Source organism: Sus scrofa, chromosome 3, assembly GCF_054392235.1.
Source record: "Sus scrofa isolate SSC_HxYL_T2T_F1_AM1 chromosome 3, Sscrofa_HxYL_maternal_Yorkshire_Landrace_v2.0, whole genome shotgun sequence".
In the NCBI taxonomy this organism is placed as follows: domain Eukaryota; kingdom Metazoa; phylum Chordata; class Mammalia; order Artiodactyla; family Suidae; genus Sus; species Sus scrofa.
The window spans coordinates 106,453,266-106,469,633 of record NC_139385.1 but is presented as its reverse complement, the minus strand read 5'-3'; the positions used below and the strand labels follow the sequence as shown (position 1 = coordinate 106,469,633).

At 46.0% G+C, this 16,368-nt stretch overlaps 1 long non-coding RNA gene across 1 annotated transcript in view; it reads left to right on the top strand.

The window, feature by feature from the left end:
* The window catches only part of LOC106509830 (uncharacterized), a 79,669-nt gene extending 68,675 nt beyond the window's left edge, over positions 1–10,994 (top strand). The window contains exons 2-3 of the long non-coding RNA XR_014842028.1: positions 8,092–10,548; positions 10,834–10,994. This is a non-coding gene — a long non-coding RNA (uncharacterized LOC106509830). The remainder of the gene's footprint in view (positions 1–8,091; positions 10,549–10,833) is intronic.
* Positions 10,995–16,368: the final 5,374 nt, after the last annotated feature.

Sequence of the window (16,368 nt, the reverse complement as noted above, 5' to 3'; positions counted from 1 at the left end):
CTCTAATTAATGTGGCAACAACTGACCTCTAGCTCAGAGGCGGAAAACAAAACAGGCAGGAAGCCAAGGAAGTCGGCCTGCCCTTTCTGTGGAAGGAGCAGGTGGTTCCCTGCTTGGTGAGTGGATGTAACAAATCCCAAGAGAGGGCCTTGGCCTCCCACCCCCTACCCTTCCATCGCCTTGAACCCCCCACCCCCCACCCCAAAAAAATCTCTTCTGCCCACAAAACTGTCAGGTGCCTTGATCTCCCAACTGGTTAAACAGCCGTGCCAGGGCGGGAACTCAGGACATTCATTACTTCAGCAAACCTCCAAGTTGTCATCATGGGAAAGATAATAAGACTCTTGAGGCTCCTCTTTATTTTATTTTTAATCTTGAGATATTTTGAAGTTACAGAAAAGTGAAAAGAATAATATAACCAGCGCCCATATTTTTCACTGCCGAAAATTAGCTAAGGTTTTATTTTCCAATCATTTTATCTTGTAAGGAATAAACATTTCAGATAGAGCGGAGTGCCCGTCTAGTCACTCCTCGAGCCTATTCTTACATTTCTGTTTGGTTTATGTAGCTTTCTGTCTAAATAAAAATAACGTAATTCTCAAAATTATAAAAGGGGACTGGGGCCCTCCGGTATTTCCAGTGCTTAGGGCCTCGTTTAGGGGGTCGCTGGGGTCCGGAAGAGGGCGGTCGCGCAGCGGAGGGGTGGCCCGCGCGCCCAGCGGCCGGTAGGGCCTCGACCCCACGTTCGTTCTCCTTCTCTGGGCGGGATCTGGAGGAGGCCCCGAGGCAGGGCCTCTTCCTCCCAAACCCGCCCAGGCTTCCGCTGCCGCTGGGCCTTCCTGTGAGCCATTGTGCCCGCGCGGGGACCCGCATTCGGCCAGCGTTTAGGAGGTGGGGGGAGCTTTTCCAGGACGCAAGACTGAGCAGCTGCCCCGCGGAGGAAGCCTTGATTCTCCGAGTGGCACGTTCTCCGCGGGCTCTGCCAAGTGCCCCGCTGGGCGGAGGTGGGGGGCGGCGCCACACCGGGGGCAAACCAGGCCTTGGGGTTTGCAGAGGAAACCGGGGTGCACTCCCTGGCCTCTTCTTTCCTTACGTCTTTTTCCTGGTCATCGGAGTTTTTCTTACTCCCAAACTCTGTGTTGGGCGTTGGGCTTGCAAAGACAGTTTCTGCTTTCATTCATTCATTGGCTCACTGGTTCCACAAATAGCTACTGAGTGGCTCTGTGTACCGGGCACTGTTCTAGGTACAGGTGCGGGGCGGGGGTGGGGGGGGGGAGCTGTGATACAGCCTGAGAACAAAATAAGTGAAGATCTTTGTGGAGTTCCCTTTGTGGCTCAGCAGGTGAAGAACCGGACTAGTATTCAGGAAGATTCAGTTTCAGTCCCTGGCTTGAACAGGATGAGTTAAGGATACAGTGTTCTCCCAAGTGAGTTAAGGATACAGCGTTGTCCCAAGCTCCCAAGCTGTGGCATAGGTTGCAGATGTGGCTTGAATCTGGCTTTGCATTGCTATGTCTATGGTGTAGGCCAGAAGCTTTAGCTCCAATTTGACCCCCTAGCCAGGGAACTTCCATATGCGTGGCTCTAAAAGGAAAAAAAAAAAAAATCTTTGCCCCCTCGAAGCTTACTTTCTAGCAAGCAGCTAATAATAGATGTGATAAGCATATTATACAGCAAGTGGTAAGTACTATGGAAAGACAGCGTAAAGAGGGTGGGGAAATCAATAATGGGGACCCAGGGAGCAGGGGAGCTGTCCGAAGGAAGAGCATTCTAGGTGGAGCAAACACGCAGGGCAAAGCCCTGAAGTGGGAGCCTGCCTGCTGGAAGGGGAGTTATACAGAGATGGTTTTCTCCCTCAACCACCTGTCTCACCTGGGCTCCCAGAGCTCAGCTGGAGGAAAAACCGTCTCCCAGAGGCAGGTTCAAGAGTGGCCATGTCTATGCTCCAGCGGCTCCGAGTGATCTGCAGAATAACACTAATAACTAATAACTTGGGATGCCCACACGCATCCTCCGTATCTGGACCTTAGTCCACTTTGCAGTCCCATTTCTGCCCCTTTCTATGGGCATCGTCCCCTGCAGCTTGACCCAGGACTGGTGGTTCCCCAGGCACACTTCGCTGCTTCCAGCAGGGGATGTGGCATCTCCTGGAATGTGATCCACTTTCTTCCTACCTGTGTCCACCTGACAAGCCTTTACTCTTCCTTCAAGATTCTATTCAACATCACCGCCTCCATGGAGGCTTTTTTCACTTGCCCTCTACCCCCGAAAGTTCCAGGCTCTGCTTATGTGACAGCTGGCACAGACCCTGACTGGCAGGTGTCTAGCTGAATTACAGTTATAGCCCTGTCTTCCTCACCTCTGTGTCATCAGCATTCAGCATCTGCCTGGCACGGAATAGATGCTCCTGAAGCCACATTGACCGACTGAGTGAGTGGTGTTGCTGCCTTGGTCCTCTGAGAGGGTCCCCAGGGGCCTGAGACAGACAGCCCCTTGCCTGCCCTTGGATATTAAGCAGACTCTATTCACAGCTGGACTCCTGGGACACGGATTTCCTGTGGGTGAGGGACTTCCGGGAGAAAGGCCCCTCATTTCAACCACAGAAAATGGCTGGCTGAGGGGCATTGTTGTCAAAGAGAATAGGAGAGGCCACCTCTCTCCCTGACTCCACCCCTGCCCTGGGTGCCAGGCTGAGGCTCCCACATAACTCCTGAAAACCCTGGTCAGAAATGCACTTCCTCTCCCTCCCCTAGGCACAGTGGCACTTAAAAAGAGTGCAGTGGGGGAGTTCAGTGGCTCAGCGGTAACACCCGACTAGTATCCATAAGGTTCAAGCCCTGCCCTTGCTCAGTGGGTTAAGGATCTGGTGTTGCTGTGAGCTGTGGCGAAGTTCACCAATGCAGTTCAGATCCCACGTTGCTGTGGCTGTGGTGTAGGCCAGCAGCTGCCTGGGCTCCCATTTGACCCCTATCCTGGGAACCTCCCAATGCCTCAGATTCAGCCCTAAAAAAAAGAGTGCAGTGGGTTGGCTGGCCGGCCACCCCTCTGCCCCCAAGTCCTGCCAGTCTTCCCTTGAAAGTCCCTGTCCTTTTCTTCCACTCCCACATGCAGTCTTAGTGTGGGCCCCCCTTCTTCATGCTGTGGCCTGGGATGTCTTGTGCCTCATGGCCTTGTCACCACCCCCTATCCGTTCCTACCCTCTCCCTGGTGTTAGAATCATCTTCAGAAAACTCTCTTTTCCAGCTCACTTCTCATTGTCCAAAGACAAAGTCTGGACACCCAAACCTGGTGTCCTGGGTCCTTTGAAAATTGACCCCGACTCCCTTGAGGTACTTTTTCTACCTCCTCCCCTTCACGGACCTCCTTCCAACGGTCTGCTCACTGCCTTTCCCCTCGGGAACTGTCCCGGCACTGGGCCTCGCCTTTCTGAAAGACCCAGCCTCTCCACATAGCCAGTGCTAACAAATACTTCCTCATGCGAAGCCTGCTAGGCAACCCTGGCTGAACCCATCTCTCAGCCCTGGATCACTATGCTTGCTACTGTAACAGTCGTTCGGTAACCAGTTAGATAGTCAGTCTTGAGAGCTTTGAAGGTCCCTTTGTCTTGCAGTTCTATTCTGACCATGGGTTTTGCTGTCAGATTTGTCTTTTTTTTTTTTAATTAAAATATAGTCGATTACAATGTTGTGCCAATTTCTGCTGTACAGCAAAGTGACTGAGTCATACACACACCCACACATATATATACATTCTTATTTTATATTATTTCCCATCATGATCTACCCCAGGGGATTGATTATAATTCCCTGTGCTATACAATAGGACCTCGTTGTTGATCCACTCTAAATGTGATGGTTTGCATCTACTAATCCCAAACTCCCAGTCCCTCCCTGTCCCCGCCCCTGGCAATCACAGATCTGTTCTCTATGTCTGTAAGTCTGTTTCTGGTTTGTAGATAGGTTCATTTATGCCATATTTTAGATTCCACATATACATTATGTTAAATGGTATTTATCTTTCCGACTTCCCTTAGTATGATAATCTCTAGTTGCATCCATGTTGCTGCAAATGCATTATTTCATCCCTTTTTATGGCTGAGTAGTATTATATTGTATATATGTACCACATCTTCTTCTTCTTCTTCTTTTTTTTTTTTTTTTTTTTTTGTCTTTTTGCCTTTGCTAGGGCAGCTTCCCACGGCATATGGAGGTTGGCAGGCTAGGGGTCCAATCGGAGCTGTAGCCACTGGCCTACACCAAAGCCACAGCAACGCAGGATCCAAGCCACATCTGCAACCTACACCACAGTTCATGGCAACGTCAGATCCTTAACCCACTGAGCAAGGCCAGGGATCGAACCTGCAACCTCATGGTTCCTAGTCAGATTCGTTAACCACTGAGCCACAACAGGAACTCCTGTACCACATCTTCTTAATCCATTCATCTGTCGATGGACATTTAGGTGGTTTCCAGGTCTTTGCTATTGCTAACAGTGCTGCAATGAATATACGGGTGCATGTGTCTTTTTTTCAAGGAAAGTTTTGTCCAGATATATGCCCAAGAGTGGAATGGCTGGGTCATATGGCAGTTCTATATTTAGTTTTCTGAGGTACCTCCATACTGTTTTCTATAGTGGTTGTACCAATTTACATTCTCACCAACAGTATAGGAGGGTTCCCTTTTATCCACACCATCTCCAGCATTTGTTCTTTGTAGACTTATTAATGACGGCCATTCTGGCTGTTGTAAAGTGGTACCTCATTGTAGTTTCGATTTTCATTTTTCTAATAATTAGTGATGTTGAGCATCTTTTCATGGGCCTTTTGGCACATCTGTATGTCTTCTTTGGGGAAATGTCTATTTAGGTCTTCTGCTCATTTTGTCATTTTGGTTGTTTGTTTTTTTTGTTGTTGAGTTGTATGAGTTGTTTGTATATTTTGGGAATTAAGCCTTGTCGACTGCATCATTTGCAGCTATTTTCTCCCATTCCATAGGTTGCCTTTTCATTTTTCTTTTTATAGTTTCCTTTGCTGTGCAAAATCTTGTAGTTTGAGTAGGTCTCATTTGTTTATTTCTGTTTTTATTGCTCTTGCCTTGGGAGACTGACCTAATATGACATTTGTGTGGTTTATGTTTTGCCTAAGTTCCCGTTTAGGAGTTTTATTGTATTATGTCTTATATTTACATCCTTGAGTCATTTTATTTTTATGCGTGGTGTGAAAGTGTGTTCTAATTTCATTGCTTTCCATGCAGCTGTCCAGTTTTCCCAGCACCACTTGCTGAAGAGACTTTCCCGCTTTATATTCTTGCCACCTTTTCCACAAGTTTGTCTTATTTCTCCATTTTTAGAGTAGGAGACTTGAAGATCAGACTTTGCCTTTGTCGGTCTGTAGCTTCTATGATCCAATAGTGCATGGCACACAGTAGGAGACTCATTACATGTTTACTGATGGAAAGTTCCCGGACCCGTATCCCGAGATATGCCTGTCCTCAGTGGTTCCCTGCACAGCTGTCATATGCTGGGAGTGTCACACACATGCCTTCTGTAGGGGAACTGATAAACATGTGCATATTGAGGGACCAGAGACTTAATACATTCGTCCCTCAAAAGGAATCTACCTAGAAAGAACATTTCTGAACCATCATTTAGCTCTAATGGAGGAACACCTTTATCAGTGAGGGAGGAATGGTTGGCATGGAACCTTTCCTGGGGCCATTCAACCATACCCTTTTTTCCCCAACCTTCTACGCCTGGGTGTTCTTCTAGACTGGGGTGTAGAAAGAGGAGACGTGAGCTCTCCATTTACAAGGAAACTCACTTCTCACTCCTTTAGTCCATGCAAAGCTGATTTCCCTAGATGTCACCCCTGAGAGGAGACTTAATGCATGGTTATGTGGATGGAGGGAAGCAGGTGTCATCTCTATTCCTCTGTCCCTGGCCATCAAGGTTGCCTGGAGCTCCTTGCCCAGAAGGTAGAGCTGTGAGAAGAAATCTATTCAGTCCTCTTGGGCCAACAGAACCATTGGGGAGACAAATGCTACTTGAGTGAAGCAGAGTGGGACAGACTGCCAATGGCACACAGGGTGCAGCATGGGGAAAATGGGTGTGGGATAAAGGGAGAGGGAGGGATGAATGTTCGTCAATTAAGCACCTATTGTGTGCCAGGCACTGTGCTAGTCACATTCACATCTGCTTCCTCATCTAATCTTCCCAACGATCTTGTGAGATAATTATCATTAGCTGCATTCCCCAACATAGGAGTTTTATTTCCTCTCACACCCTTTCTCCATTGTTCTTTTTTCCTGTTTTTTTTTTTTTTCTTTTCTGGTTATAATGTAATTAGTGTTCATTGTAGACATGGTATATGAAAATAATAAGAAAAGTACAAGAGGAGGAGTTCCCATTATAGCTCAGCAGTAACGAATCTGACTAGTATCCATGAGGATGTGGGTTCAATCCCTGGCCTTGCTCAGTGGGTTAAGGAACCTGTGTGGCCATGAGCTGTGGTGTCGGTCACAGATGCAGCTCAGATCCCACATTGCTGTGGTGTAGGCCAGCAGCTGCAGCTCCGATTCGACTACTATCCTGGGAACTTTCATATGCCATGGTTGCAGCCCTAAAAAGCAAAAAAAAGTACAGGGAGGTAAAAAATCGTCTATTATCTAATGACAAAAATATAACCATTAGCACTATGTGTATACATTTCAGTTTTTATAATCATTTTAAATCTATGTGATACCACATTGTATATACAATTTCCCATTCTTGATGACCTATATAACAAAAATATTTTGAGACATTAAAATTCTGGAAAAGCATCTGTAGTGCCTTCACAATGCCCCATTATATGGATATACAACTACTTTTTTAACTTTTCCCCAATGGCTGGACATCTGTTTTATATTTTGAAATTATAAATAATGATTCAATAATATATTTGTACCAACATCTTTCTCTAAATTTTTTAGGATAGATTGGAGAAAAAAGTTACTGGCTCAAACAGCATAATTGTGATTTTTAAATAGTTTTATTTTATGATTTTATTTATTTTAATTTTTTTATTTTTTGACTTTTGTCTTTTAGGGCTGCACCCACGGCATATGAAGGTTCCCAGGCTAGGGATCTAATTGGAGCTGTAGCCACTGGCCTACCCCACAGCCGCAGCAACACCAGGTCCAAGCCGCATCTGTGACCTATACCACAGCTCATGGCAATGCCAGATCCTTAACCCACTGAGCGATGCCAGGGATCAAACCCACAACCTCATGGTTCCTAGTAAGATTTGTTTCCACTGCGCCACGACTGGAACTCCCTATTTTATGATTTTAAAAGTAACGGTTGTTTATTGTGAAAAATATAGAACACATTAAAAAAATAAAATAAAATAAAATAACCTTTCAAATTACTACTATAACATTTTGATATGATTATTTCTCAGTCTTTTTTCCAATGATATATATAAGTGTAAAGAAACAGAGATGCCTAAAGTTGGTGTTCCAGTTTATACAATGCTTACTTATCAGCAAGCATTGTGTTATAATCATTATATTATTAATTATCTTTGAAAATATTATTTTTATCAGCCACACAATTCCACTTTAAGGATGCACCATACAAATTGAAGTAGTCTTTTACTCATGGTCATTTAGATTTCTGTTTCCGAAAACTTCTTATTAAGAACTCTTTTATGAGTGTTCTGAAGATCTGTGAATACTAATCTTTGACCTCATCTTTGATTATATCCTTCAAACAGATTCCTAGAAGTGAAATTACTAGGTCAAAGTGTACCAGCCTTGTCAAAGCTGTTGGTACAAGCTGTTGCCAAATTGTGTTCCAAAAAGCATTCCTAACAATCAAGCTGGGATTGTCTATCTCCCCATGTCCTTGTAATACTAATTATTATAGATTAAAACTGCAGTGGCTTTTTATAATCAAAATGTGCTTTACTTATTTAATTTTCATTTTTATAATTAATGATATCGAACACGTTTTGAAATGTCTATTAGCTGCTTGTATTTCATTTTTTTGAATTATCTGTTCATGACCCCATCCACTTATGTTTCTGTCTTTGCATATTTCTTGTTGTTTTAGATGAACTCTTTATATTTTAAGGATGTTAACTGTTTGCCTATCACAGTCATTCAGAAAGAATTTTTTCAAATAAAGAAGAAAACACGTCCATTTTTATAGATGAATAAACCAAAAACTCAGTGAGGAAGGTGGATTATCCAAGGTCACCCAACTGGCAGGTGATCTAGTTGGGATTTGAACACAAGTCATACTGGCTCCAGAAGTCTCAATCAGAAGAAAAAAAAAAAAAAGAAGAAGAAGAAGAAGAAAGAAGAGGAAGAGGAAGAAAAGGAGTGGAGATGGTAACAGTAACTTTGGAAGCCTTAGGTGTGGAACTTGACTATGTTCTGTGGGATGAGTAGAAGTCAGCTGTTGGTGGGGTTGGGGACACATTCGGAGGAGGAGGAACACCTTGCTGGAGTCATGGAAGCCAGGAAGGGTCCTGGCCTGGTGCCAGCTGTGCACCTTTCCATTCACTGACTTCAAGTTTAGGGACATGCTCCAGCATCTGTTTTCTCTTCATGACCCTTCAGAAGACTCCCTCCAGAATTTACCCATTTCCTCTCCAAACCCATGTGCATCCACACAACCTGTGCTATGTCCTCACCTCTATGTTCCCAGGGCTTTGAGGGGCCCCTTGTAATCTCTTGCACTGATTACATCTATTTAGAGATGGGAGATGCCTTGGTGGCAACATCCTCAGCAGAGTTCAGGATCTGAGGACTTCTTTGATTCTCTTTTCTTACCCAGTTACATTTGTTCCAATCCACATTTCTACTGATCCTTGCTGATTGGCTGGGAAAGAAAGGGGAAGAGGAAGGAGAAGAAGGAAAAAGAAAGAAGACTGGATTGTTGATCTCCTTAGGATGGGTACACATGGTCGTCTAATTAGTGTATAAGCTCCTTAACTTCTATGCAGCCTCTCTATCTCTGCCTTTCTCTTTACCAGGTACAGGGCGCTCATGGAGACAGAGCTCAATAAGAACTTGTGGGTGACTTAAGGGGATTCATACTCTGTCCAAAAGGTGTCTGCTCTCCTCCCTAGGAGGGAAGAGAGGTAAAAATGATAGATAAATGTAGTAGTTGCATCTTGCATTCTATGATCTAAGATGGATGCCCTTGGAGCGAGGCTAGAAGCAGGGAAGGGGGAGGTGGTTTAGGAAGGAGGAAGAGGAGAGGCCCCTTGCTCCTTGCCCTCTCCTTTCTCATGGCTCCATCTGGACCCATCCTTAGAGAGCGTGGAAATGCTTATAATTTCATCTTGGCAGTCAACTTCACTGTGGAAAATGGATGGAAACTTGAAGGTTGTGAAGCCTTTGTAAAAGCAAGGATGGAAGGGTAGAGAAGCCACCATATCCGTGGAGGTGGGGAGATGAAGTTCTTCAGGATCGACAGAAAAGGGTGAAAAGCCCTGGAAATTATAATTTTACAGGTAATCTTAAGAGAACAATCTTTCAGTTTTTAATTTCTTTAAAAGACCATTATCTAAAGCAACAACAGCAGTAATACAGCATAGGGCTTCTAACATCTCAGGGTATAAAATATATGAACACAGTAGAACAAAGGATGGGGGATGGTAAAAGGGAATCATACTGGTTTAAGTTCTTCTATGTGCTAAGGATGCAAATTGTAATCCCTAGTACAAATAATTCAAGAATAAAATAGATTTAGCTAAAAAGTCCCAAAAGTCAGTAAAATGGAATATTAAGATGTAAGTGATTAATCCAAAAGAGGGCCAAAAACAGGAACAAGGAACCAAGGGGACAAATAGAAAATAAATGACAGTACTTATTAATCGTAATATTATCCACAAAGGGGAGGAAGGGAAGGGAAGAAAGTAGATCTCTCTAAGGTCTTTCCCAGCTTTTGGTGTCCACACCACTGGTTTTAGTCCACACTCCCCTGTCTGCATCTACTAGTGGAACTGAGGCATCATCAAGTTTTCTTAACATCAGAACTGGGATGAGAGTGGGGTCAGCTGGTTCCTGGGTCTAATAATGGGCCCGTCAGGTAGAGGAGACCATGGTTATGGGTTTGTAATTAGAGTAGCAAGTTCAGGTAATGATTAGGTTTGGAGTCAAAGATATTATTTCTATTAGTTAGGCCTGGGTTTAAGGCCAACTTAGAGTTGGCAACTGCTTGGAGTTCGTGCTGGATTTGGTTTATTGGTCCCATCTGTAGTGTGGGAGAGGACTGGGCTTCAGGAATATTAGATTGGGTGGGATGGGCTGATCCAGCAGGGCCCCTGCAATCTCTCAGGGCAGTTATTCACATCCACTAGGTCTATTCTTTCCCATAGTTAATAAGCTTTTTCTCTTTTATCAATGCAATGCAACATCCATTGATTTAAAAAGCCTTTGATCACCTGCTATGTATCAGGCACCATTCTAAGTGCTGGGGATGCAGTGTGAACAAGACAAAATCCCTGACCCCACCGAGCGGATGTGCTGAGGGTGATAAACAAACATGAATCCAGGAGTTCCCGTCGTGGCGCAGTGGTTAACGAATCCGACTAGGAACCATGAGGTTGCGGGTTCGGTCCCTGCCCTTGCTCAGTGGGTTAACGATCCGGCGTTGCCGTGAGCTGTGGTGTAGGTTGCAGACGCGGCTCGGATCCCGTGTTGCTGTGGCTCTGGCGTAGGCTGGTGGCTACAGCTCCGATTCAACCCCTAGCCTGGGAACCTCCATATGCCGCAGGAGCGGCCCAAGAAATAGCAACAACAACAAAAACAAAAAGACAAAAAAAAAAAAACATGAATCCAGAGAAGAGAACCAGGCCAGCAGGTGAGAGTGATCTGGAAGTCTGGGAAGATCTTGTGATTGATGAGAAGGGACAGCAGGAGCAGAGGCCTGGAGGTGGGCAGAATGAAGGCAGTGTGGCACCAGTAGTGGGCAGGAAAGGCGAAGAAGCACAGCTGTGCCAGGTAAGTCTCCTGGGCTGGATTCCGGGGGAAGGTAGAAACAAGGGCGTGGCAGAGTCTCCCTTGAGATCTAAAAGACGACTCTGGCTGCTGTGTGAAGAATAGCCTGGAGCAGTGACAAGAAAACAAACAAACAAAATGAAACAAAGGGCTATGAGATAGGAGCCCTGGATTCCTCAGGGTGCTGTGTGAGATCTCAGCTACTTCTTCGCTTAGGCTCTCTTCTGGCTGGCTGGCTGTAAAATGCCGAGAGTGGGCTCTATGCCACTTTAGTTATAGAGACATAGTCAGTGCTAGATCATTTTGAAAAGCTGCCCTTAGAGAACAAGGGCTCTATGAAAGCAAAGGCTCCGGTATCTTCTTGTCCCCTCGGTATTTGAGACACTCAGTACATTCAGTCAATTAGGTGGAATGGGTGTAATAATAACTTGAGTTCGTTTCCTCCATGAACACTGTGGCTTCTGAGACGTCACTGGCACAAGAGCTGGTCGGTTACTTTGGTTCAAGAGGCCAGACTCAACTGAGTAGCCCCTTGTGCCAGCCAGATCCGTTCCCTCCCTTCCCAGCCCATGACCTGATCAGACAGCTTTTAATGGGGAGTCACCCGTCAGCGCGGGGGCCCCTCTGCGTGAGTGACCCTCCCCGCTGGGGAGCAAAAACAACCGCTAGGACTGAAGGCCAGCTTCCAGCTGCCCCACTGCTGAGTTGCTTCATTTCTCCTCCAAGGCCATCTCCCCTTAAGGAGGAGAGGGATAAGAATCTGGTCCTGGCTTCCTCACAGGGGGAAAGAGGATCAACAGAAACCCCTGGGGAAATGTCAGAGTGTGAGCTGTGTTGTTGCCACTGCAGCTGAGGGCACTACTCCTGTTGTCGGTGGGTTGGGAAAGAGCCTGTGACACAGGAGAAAGGTCTTTGTGCTCCTCCAGCCCTAGCCCTGCAGGCCCAATCCCAACGGAAGGGCATTGGAAAAAAAAAAAAAAAAAAAAAAAAAAAAGGTGCCCAAAGTCAAAACCAAAACACATGCAAGAAGCCAGACTCCATCTGCACATACACTTTGGGTGATATTTAGGTGGTTTCTGTGCACTGTATGTGCCTTCAAGTTCACTTAACTCTCAAGCATCCCTCCAAGTGGGTATTGTCATCCCCATTTCACAGATGAGGAAGCTGATATTCAGAGAAGGTAATGGATTTGTCCAAGGCCATCAGGTGAGTTGAGAAGCTGGGAGTCTGCCCAGGTAGGCATGCTTCCAAGGTCTCGTGTACCCCAGTGCTCAGACTTATGGCCCTGAAGCATTTGATGTATGTCTCCATCATTCTTTTCATGAAGGCTGGGACTCCAGATATCCTGGGAGCCCCTTGGGCCAGAGATGGTTGAGGATAAGCTCAGATCTCTTGGGACTGGTTGGTCATTCAATCCATCAAAAGACAAATAATCAATGAGACAGCAAAGATTAATTAGGAAGGGCCTGGCTGAGAGGTCCAGCAAGGGAGGCTGAAGATGTGCAAACCTGAGAATAATTCAAGAGCAAGACATAGCCACTGCCCAGTGGAGGGGCAATGCTGGCCCCCAGGAAGCGGCTGACCAGGGCTGACGGTGAGGCAGGGTCGGGGGCGGGGGTGGAAGAAGGTGGTACCATGGATTCAGCTGCCACTGTGAGGAAACCCGAGGCCCTGACCGCTTTCCCTACCAGGGCCTGGGACTCCCTCTAGGGCACAGAAGATCAGGAAAGGGACTTTGGGCATGCCGGCACAGCTAAGCCGTCCCACTGGGAGTGCCAAGCCCCCACATCTCAGCCTTGTTCAAGTGACCCAGGCCCAGAACCTGGATCCACTGTCCATTGTCCCTCCGGAGCCATCCTCTCAGCACTGCCTGCCTCTGGCTGATAACTGGCTAAGTGACTGTGGCCACCCAGGGCCTGGGTACAGGAACTGAACTAGGAGAAGGGGTTTCTTTCTATGTGGGGAGAAGTCCCTGAGGAAAAGGGAAAGTCTGTGGGAAGGACAGATTCTCATGGAAAAGCCATGCGGGGCCAGTGTAGTGCCCTCTAATATGCGCAGCTGGGCCCATAGCTCCTCTGGAGTGACAAGGTGACAGGGTGTGGCTCAGCTGAGACCTCAGGCAGAGAGGGAGGCAGAAAAACCTGCCCTTCCTGCCAGGTGGGGCTGCTTCTCTCCCTCTCTCAACACTATTTTAAAAATGTAACCAGAGGCTTGCCTTGTCCTCACTTAGCATCTGTTCTGGAGGTGGGGGAGGGACTTTACCTAAACAGCCCTGGCCTAGGTGGGGAGGGCAGGGAGGAGGGAGCCCTCCCCTCTCGAAGTAGGCAAAGAGGAGGGGAGATGCATCTTCCCTGACTCTTAATGTCACCTCATTTTAGTAGAAATGGATTTAAAATGATCTCCAATAAAAACTAAGTTTTTTTTGGAGTTCCCATTGTGGTTCAGAGGGAAACGAATCTGAGTAGTATACATGAGGATAAGGGTTTGATCCCTGGCCTCACTCAGTGGGTTAAGGATCCGGCGTTGCCATGAGCTTGTGGTGGTCTCAGACTCAGCTCAGATCTGGCATTGCTGTGGCTGTGGTGTAGGCCAGCAACTACAGCTCCGATTCAACCCTTAGGCTGAGAACCTCCATATGCCACAGATGCAACCCAAAAAAAAACCAAAAAAACCCCAAAAACAAACCAAAAAAAACCCACAAAAAACAAAACCCTAAGTTTTTTAATGTATGGCATTGATATGATCTTAGTGTGCAAGATTTAGGATTTTTTTAATCCATTCCGAGTCTATTCTACCTTGCTCATGCTCTCCCTTTGGGAACCATCATGGTCTAAGTAACTATGCTATTGATAGGATATTAATAACCACCTTTTATTATAGTTTATGGGGGGGTTCTGGGCACAATATTGCACCTGATCCTGTCCCTAGGTCTGCAAGGTAGGAATTAGCAGTAGTCCCATCTTGCAGATGCCAGGACTCAGAGATGGAGAATGGGTCAGTGGTCACCTGAGAAGTAGGGACTGGTGGGCTCTAGGCTTCAAACCACAAGACTCATCCAGTGGGCTCTGAAGAATCCAGTTTCCTACACACTTCTGGGCCCAAAGGTGAGAAGGGCAACATTTTGACTGTCCTCTCTTCCAGCTCCACCCCAGCTCAGAGAACTTAGCACACAGGGGTCTGGTTCAGGGGAATCAAGCCCTTCGTGTTAGCCCTTCAGACTCTTCCCATCCCTTGTCTCACTTACTCTTCACCTTGGAAGAAAGTAGCTTTCATCTGGAAGCAAGAGAGATGTAGGAACAAATGAGGAATGGGATCCATTCATCCTGACACCTCTTAAACATAGTAGAAACTTCTGGAGAAAAAGAAGACATCCTCCTTGGGAAAAAGAAATGGGGAAAGAGGAAGGTATGGAAAAGAGAAGAAAAGGAGCAGGGACAGAGGACAAATGGGGGTGGGACTGCCCAGGACAAGAAATTTAGTGGGGAGTTCCCATCGTGGCTCAGTGGTTAACGAATGTGACTAGGAACCATGAGGTTGCAGGTTCGGTCCCTGGCCTTGCTCAGTGGGTTAAGGATCTGGCATTGCTGTGAGCTGTAGTGTAGGTTGCAGATGCTGCTTGGATCTGGCGTTGCTGTGGTGTAGGCCAGCAGCTACAGCTCGGATTCGACCCCTAGCCTGGGAAACTCCATATGCTGTGGGTGCAGCCATGGAAAAGACAAAAAACCAAAAAAAAAAAAAAAAAAAAAAAAAGAAAGAAAGAAATTTAGTGGCTACTTGCAAGAATCCCCATAGGTCCACTCTCCCCAGCTCCAGGGATCACCTCATGCTGCTTACACCTAAATAATTCGAGTTGGACTATGGGGAAGAGTTTGATTTGCCTTTGACCCTATTTAACATCCCCAAGATTCTACAGCCTCCACAGCCACCCATCCGTACTTCCAAGGACACACATACAGACCAGGGTCCCCACTGACATCAATGCTATAATAATTGGCTCCTTGCGCAGAACGGGTGTTCTCAGGGGATTCTGGAATCCACAGGTATTTTGCTCTGATGCTAATGCCTATTGTGCAAAATTTCAGTATAAAGAGAGCAGGAAGGTTTTGTAAAAATTGGGCTGGGAGTTCCCACTGTGGCTCAGCAGATTAAGAATCCAGCTAATATCCCTGGGGATGAAGGTTTGATCCCTGGCCTCAGTGGATTAAGGATCTGGTGTTGCCGTGAGCTGAGGTATAGGTCACAGACGAAGCTCGGATCTGGCATTGCTGTGGCTGTGGTGTAGGCCACAATTGGTGTAGAGCTCCAATTCGACCCCTAGCCTGGGAACCTCCATATGATGAGAGTGCTGCCCTAACAAGAAAGCAAAAACAAAAACAAAAAAACAGAGTGCATTGCTTCTGTTCACCCTGCCCTTTATTTAGGAGAGGACGCAGTCCCTACCCTTGGCCCAGAATGCTCTTCTGCCACTTCTCTTTCTAGCAAAATCCTGGTCACCCTTCAAGTTTCCCTAACTTGCCCCCATCCCCAACCAGGCAGACATTGTCATTCTCCATTCTGAACACCCAGAAAAACAGGGTTTTAACTTCTTAGGTGTGGTATTTTATTTGTTTACAAGTTCATTTCCAGCAGGAGGCTGTGAGCTTTAGAGGGAAGGGTTGTGTATTATTATTCATCTTTCTAAGCTGAATTTCAACCACAGAAGAGCTGGACGCTCAATTAATGCCGAAGAATGGAAGAATGAAGGAGTGAAATTAATGACTTAAAGAGGAGAATACATGCAGCCAAAGGGGAGGACGCCCTAAGTGCAGTGGAATTTCAGGAAGGAATTTGGAAAGTTGTATTTAGTGATCACTATCATATTATTACATTTTAAAACTTTTAAACTGTTTACTATTCCTAACAGGTAAAGTTAGTGTGGGATTGTCTGTGAGTCTTCCCAGGACTCTTCTGATTTTGGCCTTCAAATTTTTTTTTTTTTTTCTCTTTAGAGCCATACTCGTGGCATATGGAAGTTCCCAGGCTAGGGGTCAGTCGAATCAGAGCAACAGCTGCCAGCCACAGCCCCAGCCACATCCACAGCCACAGCAATGCAGGATCCGAGCTATATCTGTGACCTACACCCCAGCTCACAGCAATTATTTTTTTAATTGTATTTTATTTTATTTTTATGAAAGTAGAGTTGATTTATAGTGTTGTGTCAATTTCTGCTGTACAGCATAGTGACCCAGTCACACATATGTACACATTCTTTTTCTCATACTATCTTCCATCATGTTCTGTCCCAAGAAGTTGGATATAGTTCCCTGTGCTGTACAGTAGGACCTTAGTGCTCATTACTACTTAGCCATAAAAAAGAACAAAATAATGCCATTTGCAG